Source organism: Oryctolagus cuniculus, chromosome 13 (assembly GCF_964237555.1).
Source record: "Oryctolagus cuniculus chromosome 13, mOryCun1.1, whole genome shotgun sequence".
In the NCBI taxonomy this organism is placed as follows: Eukaryota; Metazoa; Chordata; class Mammalia; order Lagomorpha; family Leporidae; genus Oryctolagus; species Oryctolagus cuniculus.
Window position 1 is genome coordinate 32,417,831 of NC_091444.1, and position 8,432 is coordinate 32,426,262.

At 38.4% G+C, this 8,432-nt stretch overlaps 1 non-coding gene across 1 annotated transcript; it reads right to left on the reverse strand.

Annotated features, from left to right (window-relative positions):
- Positions 1-3,492: 3,492 nt before the first annotated feature.
- LOC127483612 (U6 spliceosomal RNA) lies at positions 3,493-3,596 on the reverse strand. The gene has a single exon (XR_007910053.1). It is a non-coding gene; the product is annotated as a U6 spliceosomal RNA (small nuclear RNA).
- Positions 3,597-8,432: the final 4,836 nt, after the last annotated feature.

Below are 8,432 nucleotides of genomic sequence, written 5' to 3' on the forward strand. Positions count from 1 at the left end.
ATTTTACTGTGGCCAGAGAGAAGGAAGACCAAACCTGTCTTAAATCAGAATATAAAGACTCCAAAATTCAGGGAATGTAATATGTCATACCAAAATATAAAATCCTATGTTATCATATTTTTCTATTTCTAGTGATAACTGAATTAGTGAGGTAAAATCTGTTGGGCGTGGTTTGCGTCATGAAGTCTGTGGCGTTGCCAGGCGGGGAACTCCTCCAGGTGCCGAATCTGGGCCTTTTATCTCTGTATATCCAGCACCTTGTGCCTGGTTGTTTGCTTAAGATAAAGAAGACACTTGGAATTGGTTTGGGAAAGAGCAAAATAGTGTATGTGACTACTTGCACTTTGTGACTTCTCTACTCTACCAATCTATGACTCCCCAGCGCTTCATTAAATCTACACTGTCTGCCCTGTGAAATATGGCCCCCAACCCAAATGCAGTTCCTGTACTCTCCCGTGCGATGGTTTTTGATTTCATCAGCACTGCTTCATTGTTCCCATTGTTCACACTAATTTTTCACCTTTCCTTTTCCACTTCTCACTACTTGGAGTGTTTGCATTCCCTCCATTTACATCCTTCTACAGCCAGACTGGAACCACCTCTTACAGGAAGTATTCCTTTGTTACTCTTGCCTCCCTTTTCCCCTTCTATTAAGAGTCTGGTGTCTGCCTCCTTATCTTCCACTCCTTCCTTCTTACCAGTCACGAGATGTGTTTGGCAAGACAGTGGTTTCAACCCTGCTGTTTCCCTCCTCCACGTTACAAGTGGGACTTGAGACATCGGCTAAACCTAGGCACAGAATTGCTTTGGATGGCATATTTGGTTCCAGGATAAGCATATGAAATTTGTTAGGGTTTTTGCTAAAATGCTGATATATATATATATATATATATACACTATATATATATGTATATATAACATACACACACACACATGCACACATGCACTGTTTTCTTAATTGTGAAAACAAACACACAGGTGTAGAAGCTGTTGAGAATACCTTGAAACAATGGAAAAGTTGGTCTTAGGATGAGGCTGACAGTGCCATGGGTAAGGCAGAGACAAGGGAAGAAATGAGAGCTCTGGAGAATCATTCAGGGAGGCCTTTTCAGTTGCCAGTACAAATATTCCTCACTTTTGTGACCTGAGTATTCGCTTTGAGTTTCAGTTTCTGTAATAAAAAGCACTACTTTCTTGTTTGGACTCAATTTGTATTTATAATAAACAGACTCTGCTTAGTGTGGCTGTTCTTGCTTTTTTTAGTAGGCAGTCACTCTGTCTTCAACAAAGTTGAAAGCCTTTTGTCCATTGATTCTCCTATCTTTCTCCCTGACACCTTCCATTGTGCTGGTACCCTGTGGCCACTATTCAGTGTACACTCATGGTTTGATTTCTCAGTGACAAACACATCATTTCTTCAGGCAGTTGTGTCTCATGCTTTACAACCTGCTCACTCCATCGGGAGAGTGCGCTCTGTTGGATGGCAGTATAGAAGTCACTGTCACCCCCCATGTCCAGGAGGAGATACATGAGGTGATGAGAAGCTCTCTAAGCCGATTTTTACTATACTTCTATGAGTCTATTCAACAAATGTCTGTTGACTAAATCTATGTTCCACTACCTATCTCTTATGGGCATCTCAGCGTTGACAGATTCACTGAGGTCTTTCCAAAAATCGCAGACATCATTTTTATCAAGCAACAATCATTGCCTTGTTGTATTTCCGCTGTGCTCTCATTTTGTATGTGATCCTGGCTGGGAAGGGATACAAGCAACAGCAGACCTGCCGTACACCCTCAAAACTATGGCTGGTTTTTCAGGGAAGCTCTTTACATACATATAAAACAAATAGAGCAAACTGCTTCATAATAAATCTATTTAACACTGTTGTGCTCTATGATATTTAAATTCACATAATGGGGTGGGTGTTTAGCCTAGTGGTTAAGATGCCTGGGTCCCACATCAGAATACCTGAGTTCAATTCCTGTCTCTGACTCTTAACTTAAGCCTCCTGCTAATGCAGACCCTGGGAGGCAGCAAATAATGGTTCTTGTAATTGGGTTCCTGCCATCCATATGGGAGATTTGGATTGAGTTTACTACTCCTGGCTGTGGCTTGACCCAGGTACAGCCATCACAAGGATGGAATATCTCTCTCATTCTCTTTCTCTCTCTCTCTCCCTGTCTCTCTTTCTCTCTCTGCTTCTCAAACAAACAAAAAATTTAAAAACTACTATAGGAAATGTTTGTATATTGTCTCAACTTGGCCTCAACTGAAGCAAAGTAGAGTCTATAAACTTCATTTAGATAGATTCCACATTTCTAAGATGACCATGTTTTATTTTTTATATTAAAAATATCTTCTGAGGCTGCTGCTGTGGCATAGCAGTACCAGCATCCCATATACCACCTGCAGTGTCAGCATCTTATATATGTGCCTGTTCCAGTCCCTGCTGCTCCTCTTCTGATCCAGCTCTCTGCTATGGCCTGGGAAAGAAGTGGAAGACGGCCCGAGTCCTTAGGCCCCTGCACCCATGTGGGAGACCTGGAAAAAGTTCCTGGCTCTTGCCTTTGTATTGGCACATTTCCAGCCGTTGTGGCCATCTGGGGAGTGAACCAGTGGATTGAAGACCTCTCTCTCTCTCTCTCTGCCTCTCTAATAAATAAATAAATAAATAAATCTTTTAAAAAAATCTTCTGATAGAAATCTACATAAAATTTCAGGAAGTGCTTTCCTGACAAAGACTAAGACGTACTGCTACACTCTACAATAGTGGTTCTCAATCTCTGTCATGCATAAGAATTACCAGGAGCTTATTAGAACAGATACCTGGAACCCATCTACTAAGAATGTGAGTGATGACCTATTGCTGACACTGCTGACTCACAGCCCATACTCACACTAACTGCACTGAATTGTTTGCTAGCAGAATTCCCTCAGAATAGTGGCAAATTCATATTGTTTCCAACTTTTCTGCAAACTAGGTTATTATTAAGGCCAATAAGTTGCAACTATAATGTTGGAAAACCAAGTTTCTACCTAAATGCCTTTTGTTGACTCAATTGATTTACATGATTTAGAATTGTAGCTCTATCTAATTTTTCTAAACCGTTCTTTAGCTAAAAGGAAAATAATTTGCATAAAATCTTCTCTTGAGCTGAATGGGTTACTGTGTACTGATTTGGTTATATGATATTTATCTTGTTTGTAGACAGGCATTTGAATCTCTCTCTCTGTATTCTTGGTAGTACTAATTATATTGCTTCACTTGGGAAATACTCTTATGTATATTACTAGTAATATTACCACTAGCAAACACTATGCCAGTCTACTTCAAAAAAGTTTCCTTAGGAAGCTGTATACATGATACCAATCAGGGGAAAATAAACTGGGCTTATAGGCCATAGATAAACAAAAGCTATAATATATTTTTTTTCAATTGCAATTCAGGAATTTTATTTAAAAATTTGAAGAATATCAATTAATGAGATATAAAATACAGAATGCTTCATGAATTTGCAAGTCATCCTTGTGCAGGGGCCATGCTGAACTCTGGATCATTCCAATTTTAGGATATGTACAGCCAAAGCGAGCACAAGCTACAGTATATTACACAAACAAGAGGGGGGAGAAAAAAGGAGATGCTAAAAGGTGAAAATTGTGTCTTTCCAAAAGGGGATATGGATATGGTCATGGGATAGCTTCCTCAGGCACTTGTTTCGTGTGCTTGTTCAGTCTCCTCGAGATACATCCACACAGTTGTCGTCCTAGCTTTCAGCCAAAAGGTGCTGAAGGAGCACTGAACCTGATAACCAGTACTTACAGCCCTCAAGAAGAAAAATGCAAAGAAAATAATTAAGTGTTATTTTTCCAGCCAGTCAAAAACATTTTTAAGCTTCAGCTTTCATACTTTCTTACATTGTTTTCCCTCCTTCACTGCCAGCAATGGGCATTTTAGTATGCTCTCAAGAATGCCATTGTGTATGTGTGTTTGAGAGAAAGAAACGTGCATTCCCTTTTATTCATGATCAATATCACCTATCATTTAGAAGTAGACCCTCTCCACTTCTCTTCTTTCTGAGGTGACATCACAGCAAACAGCTGCAAAGACAAAGAAAATGTTTCCCACTGCAGCATCAGGCTCTTTCATCAGACTTTCTTAGTGGTCACATTGGCAGCCTTGGGTCCGCTTTTCAGCATATCATGTATGGAATTTAAAGATGATGGAGCAGGCCTTTAACCTAGTGGATAAGTGGATAAGGGGCTTGGGTCCCACATTGAAGTACCTGATTTCAATTCCTGGCTACAACTTCTGACTTCAGCTTCCCACCAATGCACACTCTGGGACACAGTGGTGCTGGCTCAAGTAGCTAGGTCTCGTGGGAGACCTAGACTGAATTCCCTGGTTCTGTCACAAGCCAGCTCCTTTGCTGGAATCTGGAGACTATAACCAGTGGATGGTACATTTTTTTTTGAAAGATATTAATTTTGTAAAAAATTTTTGAAACCCACGAATACAGGGGATTTTCAAAAAGCTCATGGAAAATCGCATATTTTGAAAAAATAGATTTCATAAAATTTTTGCACAAAAATAAACTTATCTTTTAATTCTAATTTTCCATAAACTGCTTGAAGTGTCTGTCTATCTATCTATCTACCTACCTACCTGCTGAACTGCCCTTGCATTAACTCATTTGGTTTTTTAGTCAAATTGGGGTTTATTGGGGAATATATGAATATTTAAGTAAGGTTGTTAATTCTCAACGTGAAAAGGACAGACACATACTCACATCCAAAGCCAGTCAAAGTTTCACCCTCTCACAAAGTTTTTGTTGTATTTAACTATAATCATTTTTCATCTTGCATTGATTTTATTTGTAAGTCATAAATGTAATTCAACACAATACCTGATACTCACTGGTATTCAAGAAAACTACTTATTTCTTGAATACAACCTAAAAATAGTAGTGTTATAAGGTAGAGAACATTTTTCATCTGAAAATAAATGACACACTGAAGGAACATTCTGAAACATCCAAAAATACATCCGTCCACACATTTCCTCAGTATTATGTTCATTCAAATAATGGCCAATGCTTTTTTTTTTTTTTTTTTTTTTTTAAAAGATTTATTTATTTATTTGAAAATCAGAGTTACACTGAGAGAGAAGGAGAGGCAGAGAGAGAGGGGTCTTCCATCCACTGGTTCACTCCCCAACTGGCCACAATGGCCAGAGCTGCGCTGATCCAAAGCCAAGGCAGGAGCCTCCTCCGGATCCTCCCATGTGGATGCAGGGGTCCCAAGACCCGGGCCATCCTCTACCGCCTTTCCAGGACATAGTAGAGAGCCGGAATAGAAGTGAAGCAGCCAGGACTTGAACTGGCGCCCACATGGGATGCCGGCACTACAGGTGGTGGCTTTACCCATTATGCCACAATGCCAGTCCCAAACACATATTTTTAAAAGCATAGATATGATATATAAAATATTTTTACAATAATTTTTATTATATAGCTAACATACTCACAATTGTAAGTGATTTTCTGAATAAATGAATTATCTAAGCTTATATCATATCTAAGTTGTGTATTGCAATTAATGAATGTTTATTGTTCACTGCATACCAGGGGTTTGGTTCAAAATTGTGAGCCCTAGTGGACAGAATATTATAAAAAGTTGTGTAACCCGCTGTTGGGGGCCGCACTCTGGTAAGGAGTGTCGGTCCTGATCAGTAGCCAGTCCTGATTGGTTGACTTACCTCTCATTTTCAATCAAATTCATGTGTGATAAAAAAAAAAAAAAAAAAAGAAAGTGGATTCTGAGGCTGGCATCGTGGCACAACGACCAAAGCCGCTGCTTATGACAGTGGCACCCAGTATGGGCGCCAGTTCCTATCCTGACCTTTCCATTTCCTATCCAGCTTCCCGCCAATGGCCCAGGAAAAGCAGCAGATGAGAACCCAAGCGCCTGGGGCCCTGCCACCCATGTGTGAGACCTGGCCAATGCTTTTTTTAGTCACTAAAGGTTTACTAGAAAATATTTAAGATTTTATATCCTTTTTCATTCTCATTCTTGTAAAAAAGAGAAAATGGCAATATAAAATTCCTTTTGTTAATATATATTTACAATGCTTCTTATATAAAACGTTTACCCCAAATGATTACCTGGATCATCAGATGTTTAAAACTGTTGTATTTGCCAGGCTGTTTCTGTATAACTATAAAACAAAAATATTTTATAGATGCCCATCTGTTTTCTAAAAAGGCATTTATCAGCTAAAATGGTTAATCCTCTTTTTATTTGGGCATAATATACCAGTTTAGGAAAAACACACAAAGTATAAGCTGATATTTGGTAATATAATTTAGTTGGTAAATTTTTCAGAGCAATTCAATATCATGTGTTGCAATTATAAAATGAAGATATATTGATACAAAAGAACATTCTGGTGTCAAAAAATTGGTAATAGTTCAAAGGCTACCTCATTCCCCATTCCTCTAATTTTAGACCATCTATTAGGCTGGTTATAAAAAAACACAAGGAAAAATTTTAAAGCATTACAGTGGGTGCATGAACATCTGTGGACATCATTGAAAGTCACTTAATAATCCCAATGAAAGAAGTTTTACATTTTAGAATCTGAGATCTCCTTATGCAAATCATTTTGCCTTTAGCCATTTCAAAAAGAAATGAAGGACCTAGAGGATTTTACAGTTTTACATAACACTGGTGAGATGGTTGTCAACTTTGATCTTACATTAATTAGTTAAGATCTTGACTGATCACAGTAAAAGCAAACTCAAAAATCTAGTCCCCAGCTAAAATGAAGTACAGCCACAACCTAAAATAATAAAGATTTCCACTTTGTTTCATATCATAGTGCCCCTGTTTCTTGTGTTATTGAATGGCATATAATATAATTCACTGTCTACTAAAATGATTTACAATATTTTAAGTGCATTTTTTAGCCTTGTTACACAGACATCAAGCTCCATATTAGTTGGTTATTCCTTAAGCCATTTAGGGGTAAAAACCAAGATGTTTTGAGGTTTTGTGTGTGTGCATGTGTGTTTCCTATTGAAAAACTAAGGTTTAAGGAAAATGATTCTACATAGTTAACATAATCATGGAATGTTGTGATGCGCTTCTATAACATGTCAACTCTAAAAGAAATGAAGTCTACTGTGTTCCGATTAGTTGTTCTGTTTTGCTGCGCATGAAGTTTAAGATAAGGCTCCAAGCTATACTTATCTTTTAGAAAATATGACCTTTCTATTGTATATAAGGAAGTAAAATTTAAAACTCACCAAACAGCCAATCCCTGCAAAGAATTTCCTTTTCCCTACAGGTAGTATGAAATGGAGCCCAAATGACAGGACCCCATCTGAGCCTCCCCAGCTCCCCCAGTCTGCACAAACCCACTCTATCAATCATGGCAGGATAATGCATAGTGGCTGCACCTGTGACAGGAAATGATTGAGTGCTGAACACAGGGCCTGCTTCGCCTGTCGCTTTGTGCATTTGTATTTCTCCAGGGCTGGTTTGAGAATTTTCAGAACTTGGGGGATGTGGGAGGGATTCCCATTGTATTTCGAAAAGAAATAATAATGCATTTTGATTATCAAGACATAATACAGGAGAGAAATTAAGCAGAAAGATGCCTCAGTCCACTCAGGTGGGGAACGCAGCAGGGCAGCGCATGAGGTGCTATTATTAAGCTGTAATTTAGTTTAGATAAGTAGAGGCTGCTGGTCGTGGTCATGCTCTTGGAGATGTCTCACTCAGTCCTCGCCAAACAGACATTTGTTCCTTTATGATCACATAAAAGAAAAAGAACAAAAGGCCCAGGCGCACCTATTGTCCAAAATGACTGTAGAATCTCCTTAATTTAGCACAACAGTAAAAACAATTCTTATCTCATCTATTAAGTTCTTTCTGCTATGTTTTGGAAACCTCTGATTTACTACTTTAATCTAGTTAGTGCCGTGGTCTGATTTTAAGAAATCAGTGTATGCAGTTTAAATAATTTTCTACTAATTCAACCACTTAATGAAAATAGGGAGTGAACATATATTTTAAAGTGCCTATTCTACAGTAGTCAATATTTTATTCGAGCTGATCCTGCTCTATAGAACTATACGTGTTTCTCTATTCTACAGAAATAAAGAATATTGATAACGTATTTTATTATGTCCGTTGCTCTTGTAACTCGAATTCAGGTTTCTCAAATGACCAAATACTTTTGTGAAAATAACAGTATCACCTACTAAAGGAAGTCTGAAGAAGGGAATGATCAAAACGCAAACAATTCACCACTCAATAAATTGGAAAACTCTGTGGGGTGTGTGTGTGTGTGTGTGTGTGTGTGTGTGTGTTTTGAGTGGAGGATGGGCAGACACAATAACAACATCCGAATACAGAAACTCAGTTTC